At 27.8% G+C, this 19029-nt stretch overlaps 1 protein-coding gene and 1 long non-coding RNA gene across 4 annotated transcripts in view; one reads left to right on the top strand and one right to left on the bottom strand.

Moving 5' to 3' along the window:
* The window catches only part of LOC142320538 (uncharacterized), a 505330-nt gene that overhangs the window by 288905 nt on the left and 197396 nt on the right, over positions 1–19029 (bottom strand). The window lies entirely within an intron of this gene.
* The window catches only part of LOC142320539 (uncharacterized), a 216127-nt gene that overhangs the window by 44192 nt on the left and 152906 nt on the right, over positions 1–19029 (top strand). For both annotated transcript variants that reach the window (XR_012755428.1, XR_012755429.1), the window contains one exon: positions 8934–9099. This is a non-coding gene — a long non-coding RNA (uncharacterized LOC142320539). The remainder of the gene's footprint in view (positions 1–8933; positions 9100–19029) is intronic.

Below are 19029 nucleotides of genomic sequence, written 5' to 3'. Positions count from 1 at the left end.
AATAAACCAGGCAATAATTGCTTGATTATATTTTTTATAATATTTTTTTATTCTTAAGAATGACATGCGATCTTCTAATGGATCACAAATAATTATGATCTGGTTACCGGTATGATGCAAAGTTAATGTAAAGTTAACCTATACAATTTATCACATGTGATCATCACCATCATCGTCATTAGCTGAATAATTCTCCACTGAAAAATTCTTTTACAATTTCTTCTTTAAATTTTAAAAGTCAGCGTAAAATTAAAAAAAATTTCAAACAATTAATTAGTTCTTAATGCCTAGATCTAAAAAAAACAGTATTTGCAAAAGTACAATTTAATTATAGATAATAATGATAAATAAAATTACAATTTGTAATGTAATTTTTAAGTCAATAAATGTTTTTAATTTAGTTTTTTTTTTAAATTTGGCTATTACTGAAAATACTACTACCATGAAAATAAGCGGTTTATAAGAAACGCGAAGGTGAGAAACCTTCTATTTAATAGAAATATGAAAATGAATATTAATAAATAACGGAAAGAGACTACTAACGAGCGCGGGTTAAGACTCTCTGGAATGGAGGAATATGTACTTTTTTTGTTTTTATTTTACAAATAACTTTCTTAAATTTTCAATAGAAAATACTTTGAGTATCGTATTTATATCAAATACCATTACGCTATAATTATCTAGTAGGAATGATGAACAAAAAAAAATATTTTCACATCGTGTACATAGACAACTTATTTTATTGTTTAAGGAATCTTTCACTTAAGTTACCTAAATATCATTACAGAACAACCACCTGTTGAATTTTCTCTACAGAATAAAAAGAAGTTGTACACATTGAAATCGGTTCATTTGAAGAAAAGTAAGGGCTGAAAATAAAAAACAAAATCAGTAAATAAATACTATAATAGGAATGGATTGAGGACTTCTTTTGTTAAAATCGGTTAAAAAAGTTATCGGTTCCTTAATATTTTTTTGAGTTATTTTTAGTTATTTTATTACAACAAAACATTTTTTAACTTTTCAAAGTAATCTAAAGAGTGTGTAATATTCAAATTAAATATAAATCTCAGACTGATAAAAAATTTTCTTCAGTGTTATTAAATTACAAAAATATAATGATGTAATCGTTTGTAAACATTTACTTCCAAAAGTAGGTTGGATAAAAATAACCAAACTTCTTCATACTAATCCGAATTTTTTTTTAACTGTGTATCTCGTGTACGCACGCGAATGTGTATAGGCGTACGTGTATTTTATATTGAAGTTTCCTACAGCAGAGCAGCTGGAGCTAGAGAACTTTTAACGAGCTTAGGACTGCGGTAAGCTTTGGCTTATTGTTATTTGAGTTAAAGCGATAGGATGACTTGAGATGAATTCCTTAAAACAATCCTTTTCCTTAACATACTTTACTGTTACGGATTATAAAACTCTTATAAAATTTTCTTTCACTCTTTCAATACACGTTTTTTTCACCTTTATTTGTTTTTTATTAAAATAATTCTGTTCTGGAAGAATAAACGATTTTATCTTTTTGTTTTTACGAAAATAATAATTCCTCTCATCTGATTAATATCCGACTTTTCTTTATAGAATCTCTTACAAAACAGAGAAGAAAAAATCAATCATCTCTAATATATTTTATATCTTTTCGAAAAGTATAAAAAAAATTTATTCGTATTTTAACTAATAAAAAAAAAATCATATATTTATTTAAAGGTACTATATATTACTACGTTCCCGACTTTACAATAAAATTATTTATCGAATATTAAATTGGTCTGGCATTTTATTATTAGAGTGCATGCTAAATTAAAATTTCCAATAAAATGTCCAAAATCTGTAAAACACTTTTGATATTATTTTATTTTACTCAAAAAATTTTCAATATAATGCTTTATCTCTAAGTAATTTCTCTACGTACTAGAGAAATTACTAACAGAAATATGATAAAATATAAAATAGATTTCACTGCTAATAACTGAAGACTCTTAAGACTATTAGTTTGAAAATAAAATTAATTATTTTTATAATTACATTTTAGAACTTCCACATTTATAGAGAGAAAAAAGCATTGTTTTCTTTTATTTTATAGTTTAAAAAAATATTTGTTTTAATTCATTCAATTTCGGTATTTTGAACTACACACTAAAAATACAAATGTATGAAATTTGCTTCTTTCTAAATTAATAAATTGAATATAAAACCTAAGTTAAGGGATTGTTAAGCGCGAGCCAGAGTTGTTTATTGCGGGAATGTGGATTAGTCAAGTGTTCCAACTAATTTTTTTAAAGATTTTACTTTAAAATATTTTTTCAGATTCTTTATTGTTACGCTATAGTACTGACTATGATTATTAAAAAAAAATCTTGAGGTAGTTAAAAAGTGATCCTGTAATTTTCTTTTAAAAAATCTTCTTTTGTAGTTATATAAAAGAAATTCGTTATAGGATCAATCATTACAAGAAATTCATCCATAAATTTTTGAAGTCATAATTCTTTTGGCGCATTAGGAGAAACTGAGTGTACTTTCAGCAAGTTACAGAAGTTGCGCGCGCCGATGTAACACACCATGAAGATTTGCTCAGGCCCAAGTGGATCAGTTTACACGCACGTGCGTGTAGTGTCTAATTCAGTCAGCCGTTCAATGCAGTTAACTGATTAGCACGTGTTGTAAACATAACAGATATTGACTCCTAATAAATATATATTTATATACATAGATTTCTGAAGATAGATATTTTATACTTTGAATATTGTTGTTCATATTCATAAAACTTTATTTATATTGCAGCGCATATTTATTTAAGTTTTTTTTTGTGAAAATTGTGTATCAAATTTAAGGTTATATTTATGTAAATATTATTTTTTATGAGTAAAATTATATTTTTTAATGACACAGAAAGTAGCTTACATCGGACAAATTCTTGATTTAGCATAAATAATTTTAAATTTACCAAAAACAAACTTTTTGATAAACTACACTATGATAAAATGAAACTATTTGTATCGTATTTTTTATATCAAAAGCCGCTGATAACCTTCGTGCCTATTTAATCGTCAACCGATGAATTAATGGAACTAAACTAGTCGAAATATATTCGATGAACTTTGTTTTATATGACAGCGAATACTTCAATACTTTTTAAACTGTATTAAATAAATAATATTTAATTTAATTTGTTATTTATTCAAACTTTTATTCATAGTATTTAATGTGGTCTATCAATCGTTTGACTCAGTTCAAACTGTTTAAATGCGTAAAAAACTTCTTTTTTTATTCACGCCAAAGAAGTATAACTTCTTACGTGCGTACATAAGTACACACGAGCTTTTTTTTTATATTTTCAAAATGGGTGTTACTTGTCTTGAGTAAGCTTACAAAAACGTTTTTTTCAATCTCATGTAGGTTGAATTTAGATTTTGTTTAAGTCTGTTAAAAATACTATTACGTAGATTTTCTTATTCCGATTAAAGTTTCAACTAATAAATATTCTGCTAAAAACGTAATAATAATTTTTTTTAAATTGAAAATGAATTTTATTCAAATCTCTTGATTATTATTATAAGCTTTTATTTAACTTGCTTTAGTTATAATCAACTTTTGCAACTGCTCATTTAGTTATAATCAAATTTTGCAACTACTATATCTTTTGATCTATCATATGAAAATCAATGAAATTTGGTACACGTACGTAACTTCGATGACAATACAATGCTACAGTGTCAGCATTTTTATACGACCCACCCTACGCTAAATTCATGCATTTATTTGAAAATTTTAATTTCTCATGAACTGTAGTAGAAAATGATTGATATTTGGTACACGTATGTAACTTCGATGTGTAAAAATAAATATTTTTACTTTTATTTTAGTCTTAATAAATCAACAAACTTGAACAAACAAAAATATTCAGATATAATATTATTAAGAATATTTTTTTTGGATGTAAAAAGTTTATTATTTATTAAGACTACAAAGTAAAAAAAAAAAAATACAAAAAAACGAAAAAAAAATTACAAAAATATATTTGATTACATTTAAAAAAAATTATATTTAAAAAAGCTTTTATTTAACTAATATTAATATTAACATTAATAAAAAAAGGAAACAAATTAGAAAAACCCTCTAAAAATAAAATATAAGAATTAAATCAAATTGAGAATTTTAAACAAAAAAATGTAATATATTTACAAATATAAAAAGTCCTGAAAAGTAAAAAATAAATTATATAAATATCTAACAAATAACCAATAAATAAAATTAAATAAATCTAATAATTATTAAATTTTAAAATTAAAAGTAATGAAAATATTTAGTTAAATAAAAGCGTGGCGCAGTTTTTATAACAATCTTTTCGAATAAGTATTTATAGACATTTGCTGTATTTTAAAATATATTTTTTTTGTTTAATGAGGTTGTTTAGTATATGTATATACTTTATTTATCTGTAATAAAATAACACAAGTTTTAGTACTTTGATGGTTCAAATTTGCACCGAGATGACCTTTAAGGGTTAATAAGATTAAAAATATAAACTAAATTTAGAAATCTTTCACAAAGTTATTACATTTTGACGGTAATCTGAAAAATTATTAATTATTATAATTGTAATCGTAATTATGAATTCATTACATAAAAATTCATAATTAATTAAAATGATACTTTTAGCGGAAGAGTGCGTTCAATTTGGCTTAGATTACAAGCAGAATTCGAAGTTAACTTCAACTACGTGAGAACACGTACAAAGAAAGCGAGTGGGTGCATTTTCCCAGATTGTTACTTACTTGTAGCTCAACTCGATTGTAGTCAGTCTCAACTGGAGAGGTTCCAGCAGAACTTTCCGCCTCCTCGCGTCGTTATTGAAAATGAAAATTGATTGTTGTAAAAATAAATGTTGTGTTGTTTTAAATAAATTATAAAAACTGCGCCACGGTTTTATTTAACTAAATATTTTCATTACTTTTAATTTTTAAATATAATAATAATTACAGTTATTAAAAGATTAGATGTTTATATAATTTATTTTTTACTTTTCAGTGCATTTTTATATTTGTTAATTATTATTATGCTTTTACGGCCAACATGGGACCCTTAAGTCAATTTTAGTTGGATCTTTTCTGAGAAAAGCGTGTTATTTTACTCTTCCGAGCTGCCCAGTATTTCTTCATCCGTTCAGATCTTGCTTTCTTTTCTTCATCCGTAAACACCCTCTTCGTTGTATTTTGTCGTTTGTCTGTCTTTTGTTTAAATCTAATGCTTTTGTCTTTTAGCTTTGTAATTTTTCCAGTTTTATTCTGTAGGTCAGTCAGGGAAATTCCCAATTCTTTCATATCTTCTCTAATTTCTTTGATCCATCCTACTTCTAGCTTTTGGAACCAAAGCTTTTCAATGATATTTCTTGACAGTCTTGTTTCAGGTGTCCTTATGAGATGACCAAAGAAAGAGATTCTTTTTTCTGCATAGTATCAGTAACAGGCTCTATTTCTCGATACACCACCTCATTTGGCACAATCCACCATTGGCCTTCTTTTTGGTGTTTTTTATTGATACACGTTCTGACAATTCTCCTCTCTATTTTCAGAATTTTTTCAATTCGGTTTTTCTGAGTGATTTTGAAAAGGGTCTCGCTTCCGTAGGTGACTACTGGCTGTACTACAGTTTTATAATGTTTAAGTTTTGTTTTAGCAGAAAGGAATTTTTTGTTATATGTTGACCAAGTTAATTTTTGGGATTTAATCATTTTATGTGTCCTGTTTTGCCATGTCACTTTTTCATTTAAATTATCAGTTATTATTTCCCCTAGATATTTAAATTGTTTTACTATTTTAATTTTCTGATTGTTTACCGTAATGTGCTCTATTACCAGAGGATCTATGGCCATTAGTTCAGTTTTTCGAAAGAGATATGAAGCCCTATCTTTTGTGCTAGGTTTTGAAGGCTCATGATTTGTGTTTTGGCTTCTTGAATATTATTTGCGAAAAGAGCGAGGTCATCTGCAAATCCTAGGCAATTTAGTGTGATGGAGTTTTTCTTAGTATCCATTTTTATATTTTTGGGATTTATTTCATACCATTTTCTCATGACAAATTCGAGGGCGCAGTTAAAAAGGAGTGGTGAGAGGCCGTCTCCTTGCCTCAATCCAGTTTTTATGTAGAAGGGTTGAGAGAGTTCACCTCTGAATTTCACTCTAGACTGGGTATTGGGTAAAGTTAATTTTATCATATTTACGAGTTTAGGGTGAAGGCCCAGGTTTCTCAGAATATTCAGTATGGATGGTCGGTGTATACAATCATAGGCTCTTTTAAAGTCGACGAAGGTGATTATTAGTTGTTTTTTCCGTCTTTTATATAAGTCCATCATAAGTTTTAGGGATATTATTTGCTCCGAGCAACCTCTCCATGGCCTAAATCTCCCTTGGTATTCCCCAAGTTCCAGTTCAAGTTGGTCTTTGCATCGGTTGCATATGATTCTCGACAGGATTTTGTATGTGCAATCCAGGAGAGATATGCCTCTGTACTTTTCTGGATTAGTTTTATCCCCTTTTTTATGTAATGGATGAATGAGGGCTGTGGTCCAGTGTTCTGGAAGTTTTTCTTCGTTCCATATTTTCACGAGGCATAGATGTAGGGAAGTTTTGACTGAATAAACTGATGAATGTTTCCAGAGTTCTGCGAAAATCTGGTCTTCTCCGCTTGCTTTGTAGTTTTTTATTTCATTTAAGGCTGCGAGAACTTCTTGAATTGTTGGCGGGTTGATATTTACCGGTGAAGTTTTAACTGGAGTTTCAGTGTCAATCTCAAAAAGCTCTGGGGAGTCGTCACAGTTGAGGAGTCTATTGAAGGTTTCTGCCAAAATTTCAGCATTTTCTTTATTGGTGTGGGCCATATTTCCTTTTTTCCTCTCAGCATAAGGGTTGGTGGTTCATATCTTTTAAGAGCCTGACCAAAAATTTTATAATAGTCTCGGGAGTTAGTTTTCTTGGAACTTTCTTCTATTTGCTGAATCAAGTTTTTTTGGGCTTGTCGTTTGGTTCCTCTTATAATTTTCTGAGTTATTTTCCTTTGTTTGGTGAATTCATGGTTAGATTCTTCAGTTTTCTGGGTTTGGTGGTTGATCCAAGCCCGGTGTCGGTCTTTGAATGCTTTGTCACATTCTTCATCCCACCATTGGTGTTTTTTTCTTGGGTTTATAGGGGCTAGTTCTTCAGCTATTTCTTTCAGTTGGGATGTCAGTTCTTTTAAATTATTAGTTAATTTGATTTTTTTTGTTGTTTCTTCAAAGATGGCATTGTTTATTAATTTATGTGGATCATAAGCTCTTTTGTTTTTAGGTTGGGATTTTTTCTTTTTATGCGGGGTGAATTTTATTTTAACTTTAATTAAGTAATGGTCCGATCCAGTATCTGTTCCTCTCAAGACTTTTACATTATAAATCTCCTTGTGATAATTCCGGTCCATGCAAACATGATCGAGTTGCCATTCCCCTTTTTTCCAATCTGGATGTTTCCAAGTCTTCAATTTGTTTGGTTTTCTCATAAAATAGGCGGATTTTGAGATCATATTATGGTTTCTGCAAAATTCGACAAGTCTTTGGCCGTTCTTGTTAGTTTTCTTCTGGGCAGGCCATTTTCCGATAATATCACGATATCTTCGTTCTTTACCAAGTTGGGCATTAAAGTCCCCTATTAAAATCTTGGTATGGGTCTTATTTATGTTGTTTGCAGTTTGGTCAAGAAGTTCCCAGAATTTGTTCATCTCTTCTCTATCTTTTTTAAGATTGTTTTTGTCATTGGTGGGAGCATGGACATTTATTATGGTGTAGAATTTATTGGCTGATTTTAGGGTTAAGGTTGAAATCCTGGGGGAGTAAGACTTAAATTCTACGACTGAGTCAATTATTTTAAGATTGATTCCAAATCCTGTTCCGAACTGTGGGCAATTCTTCATCACACGTTTCCCGGAGATTCCTTTGTAAATTCTGTAACCCTGAGATTCAAACGGCTCTCGATCAGTGTTTCTCATTTCTTGAAGTCCTGCGATTAGGATTTTTTGTTTGTCCATTATGTCTATTAGAGTTTTTAGTTTGCCGGGTTGAGTTAGAGAATTAATGTTGTGAGTGGCAATGTAGTTTATTTGCTTGTGTTTTATCCTCAATTTTAAAGTTGTGTTGTTTTTGGGTGTTTCCAAACGCTCCGATTCATTGTTATCTTTTAAGCAGCTGCCCACCGGATCCGAGGGCAGCCTTCTCTGGTATTTACCAGACGGTGGATTTTTTCTTAAAAGACCTTCCATATTTGACTTTCAAAGGCAAGTCAGCCTTGGTTGGGAATAAATTCCCGAGTTACAACTCTGGATGTGATCCATAGAGGTGATTCCGATTTAGTTCACCAGTAGAAATCTCCACGTTTCTAACTGCTTATCCAGACGAACCAACGTGTAGGCGCAAACCGATTTTCTTAATTGAGATATTAAATATGGAGAAAGTTTAAATCGGTCCCGGAATCATTTCATCCATATTTGTTAATATAATATATTTTTTTGTTTAAATTTCTCAATTTTATTTAATTCTTATTTTTTACTTTTTAGAGGGTTTTTCTAATTTGTTTCCTTTTTTTATTAATGAAATAAAAAATGATATGATATTAATATTAGTTAAATAAAAGCTTTTTTAAAAAAAATATTTTTTATATGTATTTTTTCTATTAAAAAAACTCATTTCAAGTCTATTTCATCCTATGAAGAAGAGAGTTATAAAAAAAAAAAAAAAAAAAAGCTGGACATAATAAAGTCAACGGATTTACTTTAAAAGAAAAGAAAGACAAAAGGATACGACTTCTGATGATACAGGATCTTTAGAGAAGAAGAATTGACATAGAAGCTTCTAAAATATTACATTTGAATTTTTAATGTTTTTTTTTAAACCTTTTTCAGAATTTGTACATAGGCCTGCGTAATTTCACTTTTGGAATTGGAATAAAGAGTGTCATTACTTATTCATGATAATCAATGCTGCCGTTTCGGAGTTAAGTGCCACAAAGATGAATACGTACACATATATAGAAGATTGCCAAACACATTACCCTCATTTCGAAGTCAGGTAAGTACAATAATAAAACGTTTTAAGTTAGAATATTAAATTTTCATAATTAGAATAAACATTACTTTTTGCAAAAAAGAATGAGTAAATAGTGATTCTGTAAACTTTCCTAAAAATTAATTTTTTTTCTCATGAATTTTTATGAGTCGGTTGTGTTCCTACAAAGCGTTGTTATTACTATAGAAGCGCTTTCATACTTAAAAAATCACTTTGATATCAACTCGGTAAAATAAAAACCTTTTAAGTACTTCTTACTTTTTATCCATCAGAACGTTATTTCTGTTGAACTTAATAAATTGCATTTTACTTTGCGTAAAAAAAATGACTAAAACAACAAAATTTGCTTTTTTTGTGAGAAAATAATCGTTTTTGAACAGGATTCCTTTATCGGTAGTTTAGTAATAAAGAAAAATATATATAAATTTCTTTTGGGTACAAATATACACATGTATACGTACCCGAATTTTCATAATATAAACGTAAACCTATCTATGTTCCCTACATCTGGACCATGTTTGATCCGATAAACCACACAAAATCACTACGAAGGTCAATTTACTTTGATGTGCTTTCAGATTTAAAAAGAAAAATATTTCAAAGTGAGTAACTTTATCTCCAGCATTAAACGATCATGTAAGTAAACCACTACGGGATTTCAGTTTCATTTGAAATAATCTACTATTTAAAAGTAAGTATTTTTATCTTGCTGAATCTACTATTATTTTTAAGCTTTAAAAATTATTGAGATCTGCAGTAATAACAACAATAATGATAATAAAGTTACTGAGAAAATTTTTTTTTGGAAATTACATTTTATAGGCTAGACTTAAATTAAATAGAAGCGAATTATTGTTTTAATAACAATATTTACTGTAAATACTAATATTTACTAAATTTTATTTAACAATTTTTTTAACCTTCGCGACCACCGTTAGGTATTGGTTAAGAGGATCAGATGGATGATTTATAGCGTGTGTGAAAATGCCATGGCTGACCGGGATTCGAATCCTGGACCTCCGGATGAAAGGCCGAGACGCTACTACTCGCGCCACGGAGGCCAGCATTTATTCTTTTTATTTTATTTTATTTAAATATTTATTTATTTATATATTTTATTTAACTAAAACATTTTACGTAATTGCTTCTTCTGAATTAAAAAAATTAATATGTACCGTACAAGTAAATATTATTTAATAGATGGATAAAAAATAATTAAGACTTTGTGTAACGTTAAAAGATATTTTCAAAGAAATTAATTTAATAATATTTACCTACATTTTAGAGAAAGTTAATTACTTTTTAAACCAATTTTCTTAATCTACAGTTGTAAAAGAATAGACGGTTGGGAATTTTGTAACTCATTTCCATAGAATAACTAACCCAAGAAGTAAATAACATTTAAGGTGTAATTTCACACAAGAAATATCAAAAGATTAGAGAAGAAAAAGGGACCAAAACTGTGTAACACTAAGAATATTGTTGGTCGTCTTATTAAATAATTTTAATATCTAATTTAAGATTTCGATATAAAGTTTAATTTATATATTTTCAACGTGACGTGACCAACACTGAAATTAATATTATTTTATTTTAATTTCTTTTATTTAAAAATTAAGAAATATTAGTCATAACAATGTTACTAGAATACTTATAAAAATTTATTGTATAAACAAAGAGGACGCAAAATATTTTTTTTTGAAAAATTGATCAAATTCCTTCGAGAAATAGAATTATAATTTTAATTATATTTTGTCATTAATAATAATTTATTTCTGTCACAATTAAAGTACATAAATTCAGTAGAACAGCTCTATATAATATAGTGAAATACTTATTTTACGATCTGATATCATGTATCTTACTTGTAAAATCAACATACGAATAATGTGAAATTATATCAGCAAAGTCAAGAACACATGTTTACATAAAAGGGGATAATCTTCAATTAAACATAATCTCATTCAGTGAAACAACTTTAAAACAACATAATTACTGAGTTTAATGTATTGTGTTACAAAATAACATACAAAAAAATATATATATATATTAATATATTACGGAGTTCGTTAGAACTTCATCAATAAGAGACGACGAAGTCAACGAACTACGTTTACAATTCTAAACATGATCTAACTTAACAGTGAAATGAAAATGGGAAAAAAATAAGCGTGAAAACATTATATTTCAGTTCAGTTATATTTGTAATAAAGAATACTTTAAAAAAATACCTAACATTTTGTTACACAACGTTTTTTTTTTCCATTTCATGAACCGCGGGACTCGAATGTCATTTTATTCATTTTTTTAATGTACCTTTACGAATCGCGCCGCTAAATAGCAGTACTTGATAGTACTAGGTAGCGTACTAGGTAACGATAATGACTTGAAATAATAAAATTTATAAGTAAATATACTACAGCTTACTTACTTAGATGAAAGTACTGAAGATGAAACAGTTTTTTTAATTCCCATCACTTAAAAAATCAAATAAAAGTATTAATTTACTTGGAATTGAACTAGTTTTATTAAAAACAGAATAAATAAAACAGAAATAAATTCGATTGGTAAAATCGAATTTAACCATAAAATTCGAGGGTTACATTTATTTAGTACTATATTGCATCAAGTACTATATTGCATCACAGATCTTTGATTCGTAAAGGTTATTATACTAGTTTTATTAAAATAGGAAAAATATTGTATGAAGTGAATGATACGACTATCAACAAAAAAAAAAAAATTGGCCGCGAAATTCAATTTGTTTGTTCTAGAAAGGCAATAAATTTTAATAATAAATCAATAGGATAACAATCAGTAATTCATAAAAAAATAAAAGAATAATCTAACAAAACCCAGTAATATCCAAAAAAATTACAATGAAATTGTAAACCGTACGGTAAGATTCTTGCAGATATAATTTCTTCCGCTCAAAAAACAAAAATTTCTTCCACTCAAAAAATATTGCTGTTACTCGTCATATCCCATAAGTGGATCCCATATGTCCAGATGGATTTAAGGATAACTATAGTCAGCAGTTTATTAAATAATGATATCTGTGAGTTTCTACCCAACATTTACTTGAACTTAAGCTGTTCCCTCTTTTCTACCGTGAGGTCCTTCCTCGTCAGGCGATGATCCAAATACAGGCCAAGGTAACGTACCCGATTTGTATGAGGGATATAAATGCCATTTAGGTGGACCAATGGATAGTCACCCCTTCTCATCGTAAACACATCGTGACAGATGGCTCGATTTGTTCTGATTCACCCGCATTTTCCACTTCATCAGCCACACCGATCTCGTTAAAATTTTAGTTTATCTGAGGCTTGATTCTTCATTATCAGCTAGAATTACCACCATGTCGTCTACAAACGATGCAACAGTGACGTAATCCGGTTCAGGAAGGTCGATATGAAAATAACTTTAGAACAAGCCTCAGAATAAAGCCCTGAGAAACTCCCTACTTAGTATCGAAAAACCCAGAAAGTTTCTGATTGAACCTGACCTGGGAAAACCCATATCCAGGTAACTCTGCAGGACTAAGTAGAATGGCTGAGGGAGGCTCTGTTTCAGCTTATACAGCAGACCAGGCAGCCAAACATTATCAAAGGCCTGTTGAACATTTAAAAACGCTGCTGAGCTGTACTTCACCTCCAAGCACCTGGTTATGACGGCAATAGTTCTACGGGTCTGTTCAATAGTAGAGTGCCTACTCCTAAAGCCAAATTGATGATCTGGTTTAATCTCGTCCCACTCCAAGATAGGAGATAATGAATTCTATAAAAATATCTTCCAGAAAATTCTAAAACTTTAACTCGGATTTAAGAATATGATTTATGATCGGATGTATGAGGTTTTGTTGCGCTATTTACATTTATGTTTGTAAAATCTTTGTTTTAGTATATTTTATATACAATCTGTTTCCATGAAACCATTTGTTATATCAATAATTATATTTTACTCTTCTCTCTTTAACGTACATAGATCATTAATTTTAATCGAAACAGTGCTGCCATTTACAAATTGTATTAACCGGAAGGAAGTTTCAAAATAAATAATTTTAGAAAAATTAATAACAAAAGAACACTTTTTTTTTGTGTAAGCATATATATATATCGAAATAAGTGTATTTAATATCATCATCTAAATTCATTACTTTTACTTATTTAAACCTGTTTCATACATGTAACTGAACAAATTTCTTTTGAACAAATAAAAACTTAAAAAAATAATATATTCATGGCCGATAAAATCCATTACAGATTGATACAGTTCACTGATACAATCCTTTTACAGATTGCTAAACATCCCAGAAATATCCCAAAATTCATTTAAAGTACCCATGACCTTTGTTATTAGATTAACACCAATTACGTTTATCTTCCATAGTGAAAACCAAACAGACTATTATTCAACAGATTACTTATTATCTTTTAAAATATCATTAATTTAAATGCCAACTAATACTTCCATAATTTTTTTTAAAAAATGGGGGTAAAGTTAATGATTATTTAATTCATTAATTTACCTATCTTAAATTGCGGTAATATAACAAGATATTTAATTTTATTTGAAAAAATGTGTAGTATTTATGACTTGCACAGCGTTTTCATTTCAAATTCAAACACTATTTAAATTACTAAAAAATATAAAATTTTAATTATAGAAAAAATGAAGTATAACTTTTAGCAAGGAAAAAATTTTTTTCTCATTTTGCGTCAAGATTATAATTTAGGTGTCAGAGGTACTTTAATAACCCTTTAAGTGGGTTAAAAAAAAAATGTTTAGAATTATTTATATATGCACTGTAGGTAACAAATTTGTTTTAATAAACTTTTCTCTAAAATGCCTCTGAAGAAAAATCGAATCTAGTTTTTTGGAGATATATCTCCCAACCCTTAACAAATTAAATAATAATAATATGATTAATACCCCATATATAGAGATATTTAAGCCAGATTTTAAAAAAATCGGTATTGTGAATCTTTAGATATAAGACCAAAAACTGTGAGTCATATACATACATTTATGTGTTGTTTTTTTTTTTTGGTCTGGATAAAAATAGATGGACCCTAAAACTTTATAATAAGAAATAAAGCATATAATATAATAAATATTTTTAATGTAATAAAAAGAAATATGCGAATAAAGATTCACATAGAGAAACTGGTATCTCATTTTTGACATTATCACCATACTTTCCTCTTTAAAATAGCTATTCTAGCTGTATTACCCGGGAAAGTAAAAACTGTATTAAATATTATAATTATACGAGCGACGTTGGTAGAAATTAAAGGATCCAATTCCTTTATATGCTGACTGTTATTTCATTCCAGCAACAAGTATTTTTTATAAAACTTGAATAGGACTTATTTATAAAAATTTGAACTGTAAAACAGGTAACTAGGTAATCTGAGGTAAAATAAACTAATATCCGATTCAAAAATTACCTGCCAACCAATTTTTATCGCTGAAACCAAATAAAAATATATTTATTTTTAAACAATTCTTTCTGACGTTTCAGCATTCACTTAGTTCTCTCTAGCTTTAACAGGATTTTGAAAATTTAGATTTCGTTCCGATTTCATTATTCAAAATAAACTACGCTGTCAATATTTATTTTTTTAATACCAGTATATAACAATAATTAAAGATTTAACATTCGCAAAATTATGGCCTAGTTAAGTTTAAATATGTTCAATGTAGATTAATAATTAAAACATTATCTATTAACCCCATAAAGTTTCTTTTATGTCAAAATACAAGCACTGCCACCCCTGATAGATTTCCGACCATACATGACTGTTGCTTGCTAATCATTAATTTTGTTTGTTATAGTATAACAAACTGAGTATTATAGTATCTCAGGGGGTTACCAATGCTTCGTTAGTGCAATAATAGGTTACAAACTTACACTATCAATTATTAATTCTGATTGTTCAATTTTTGAATGAAGGCTTTTTATTACGTTGATGGGTTAATTAAAAACAAAAACCGATTTTTTAGCTTTTTTCTCAATTATCATTATTATTTAATATAATAAGATGTTTTTGATTCGCTCTTAAAATTGCAATTTAAATCATTTTTATTCTTATTAGCAAAGAGATCTTTTGAAATAACTTATATATGAAACTAGTTCAGTTATTTTCTTATAGTAAGGTGTGTTGATATGTTTATTCTGCAGCCAACATCCTTATTCTTAATAGCTGGATTGAATTTTCCAGGCAAAAACATGTGTAATTTTACGGATTATTTTTGTATGTCTATAAAGGCATTTTAAATTTTATCATAACACCTCTGTATGACAAGATCAGATTAAAGTTTCTCAGCTGTAGCCAAGCTGCCTAAACCTTGAGTAAATTTTTATACACCATTATCGTCAAATCATCTTCCAGTTATATTTGAACTACCAATAATTACCACCAGATCATCTGTATTCACCTTTTGTAATATTTTCCGTTAATTGTTGAACCAATTCCTTGCGTGCTATTGAATGAGGTACTTGGCAACGAATGAGGCAAGACATAAATATAGCAGCTAATAATTTTACCCCTTTTGTTACCTCAGAAAAATTTCATATTTTTAAAACCTACTAAACGTTTTTCACTACAGTAAATTTTGTTGACGCAGATTTGTATTTTTTTTTTTAAATAACCATTTTTTCGCTTTAATTTATAAATACTTTGGGTTGTTTTTATTTGTATTTCTAAGTCACAATTGCAACAACTAATTTATTTAAGTTTTCATTAAGAAATGTTATAGTACAAAGAAGTTATTAAGGGTATAAATATGAATTTCAATTCTATTTCTCGATTCACCATTCATTCATATATACTCCATGCCTGAAAGACAAAAAATTCTAGAAAATATTCGTCTACCACTTCAATAACCATACGTTCAATAGACTTCATCTGCATAACTGAATTATTATCTGAATTAGAAAGAAAATTAAATTCAGCACTATTATGTAAATCAGACAAACAATAAGTAGTTTTATCTTTATTCCAGATGATAGTTTAAATTGTATACCTGTATTTTTTATTGTAGTCGACTGAAGAATTGTAGCTATTTGAGTTTCCTTTTGCCAAAGATTCATTAATTATTTTGTTTCTTCATTCATTAATTCAAAGTAAAAAATTTCAAACAATTTTCCTCATTTCCGGCTACAATAAACGAGATATTCACCTGATTTGGGCTTGCAAATACTCTTAGATGAAAATGTAAAAACCATTTTCGGATTTTTTTGATTTTTTAATGTTGTAAGGGTTAAAAAAACATAAATTGTTTTTTTTTTTACATTTTTGCTGTTTTATACTGTCGCTACTGAATCAATCTTTATGAGCTATGCTAACAGGATGGTAATTCACGTTTGTAATTTTGATTATGTATTTCGCAAGTGAAGCCGAGATATTTAAAAACCAATTAGTGGATCCAAACTGACCAAATTCTTTCTCTTAAGAGAGTGCAATACACTGATAGTTTATATAAATTGAACAGGCTTTAATTTGTATTTATCATTATTATTCTCATGAGCATGAGTTTAATGAACACTGGAGGGGCCAGGAGGCAGAGTTCTGACCGCTGCGGGAAACCAAAAAACCATGTAGCGTGGGCAAAGCCGCAACGGGGAGGCTATTATTTTATGTATATGTATAATATTTTAATATAATTAACAACATTAATAGTTAATATGAGTGATATTTAATTCGTCTAGTATTAGATAAAACAGTTTTACTTTGAGTTTTAACCAATTTGTTTTTGTACGATTTTATTTATAAAGTTTTAATATGAATTATCATAAATTGAAAATCCCTCTGTGAAGAGAAATAAATTGCCTTATGACAAATATTAATTAATAGGAACAATATATTTAAATATTGTTTAATAATTTAAATAATAAAAACAACAAAATATATAAAGAATATAAATTTTTTCGTTTTCTTTTAAAAACTCTCCGATTTTGCTGTAATTATAATGGATTAATTTCATTATTAGTAGTTAATTATATACTCAAACGTTTCATCAAAAATCAGTCAAATTTTGTTTATACAAAACATTTTTAATCCTTTCATAAAAGCTACTGCACTGCTTGGTTAATAAAGAGACTAAAACAATTTATTTATTTGTGAACTCCAATTTTATTAAAGATAAAATTGTTATTTATAAGAATAAAAAAGTATATATTGTTTCATGATAAAGAAAACTACTATTTTTTTTATATTGCAGTTTACTGCCAACAAACTGCTGGTAATACAGCCACAAACATTTTATACTGCTGTAAAACTTTTACAGATTATCTTTAAAGATAATTTTAAGTTTAGATAGTAACAAAAATTTAGAAGCACTTGAGAATAAGAAGTAGTAATGCTTTGATAATTTATATCGTATCAAGTAAATTTATTAAAATTTCCAGAAGTATTCATTTCAATACTAAATTAAATTACTGACGAAACATTCAAATTATTATTAATATTTGAAATTTTACAGTAAGTTATTTAAATTTACTGGCGTACCAGTTTGAAACAATATTGATCACTAAATATAGTAAAGTCCAAACAAAACAGGTTGGTTAATTTTCTTAATAAAAAAAAAATTAAATTCTTAGTCTACTTCTATTATTTTAAATATTAAGAAAACCCCTTCTTTTATTAAACTACTTCTTTTATTAACTACTTACTTTTATTAACTATTTCTTTTATTAAATATTAAGAAAAAACCCGTTCCTAACTGTTATTATAGTTAAGATAATTATCTCTGAATTATATTTTAAAAATAAAAATTACTACCTAAATCAACACAAAAAACAAGACCACAAATAAACTGATCAAACACTCTTATTCAGGTGTACCAAGCAAACATTTATTAAAAAAGAATCCTTTTTCTTGCTTTTTCTTTTATTTTAAATCATTCCAATTTTCATAAATGGAAAAAAATGTATATTCTATTTAACGGATTTTTAAACAATTTTTACTATTTGATTTTACATAATAATATTGACCAGTAAATTTTATATTGGATAAAATGCTACTATTTCTTGAATTAAACAAATTTGGTACCTTGAGTAATTTTTGCAGAACCACATTATTTACCATTATGTAGTTAAAAATTAAGATATCGAATACATAGGAATAATAAGCTATAAGATATAAACATAAGCACCCCTACATCAAGAAATTTAATCATTTATTTAGTTGTAACTGATTAAAATTATTCGTTTTTTATTCAGTTTTTTGAAGATGATAAGATTTAAAGTACTTCTGAAACATTTGGTAAAATGTATACTTTTGTTTACTATGGAATCCTTTCTGTTCGTTTCATGAGTACTTTTTGTATTTTTCTCATACATGGCAAATTTTAACAAGATATGTAGACATCAAATTCTATATTATATTTTTCTAATAAGTTTTTAAATAAATTTAAAGCCCCGATCATCTGTGTTCTTATAATTATTTAAGTTTTGATATTCATTTTATACCTTTAAGCATGATATATTAAAAACGATTCATAATTGATAATTGTGATTCATCAGAAAAACCATTCGAAACCTTTATTTATTTTCAATTACTCGTTTACTTAACAATATTTCCAGACTTATTTGGAATTTTATGATACAAACTTATTGAAGATACAGCCATTTTTCCTCGATGGCTTTTATAGTTTTTATAAAAACTTTCTTAATAAAAATAAGAGTGTGTACGTTTTATAAACTTCAGTGCAATACACAGAAAAGATATCTTGTCTTTTTTTTAAAGAAAATTTTACTATATACTAAAACCACGCTATCCTAAACTGACATCAAAATAAATTTTAAAACAAGAAAGTACCCAAAGACCATTAACAAAAACATCTAAAACTAGATGTCCATTTTGATTGCTAAACAATCATCATGATTAATAAAGAGGAAATACGTATATATACCCTTATACTATA

This window comes from Lycorma delicatula, chromosome 2 (assembly GCF_047948215.1).
Source record: "Lycorma delicatula isolate Av1 chromosome 2, ASM4794821v1, whole genome shotgun sequence".
NCBI lineage: Eukaryota > Metazoa > Arthropoda > Insecta > Hemiptera > Fulgoridae > Lycorma > Lycorma delicatula.
This window is presented reverse-complemented; position numbering and strand designations above follow the sequence as displayed.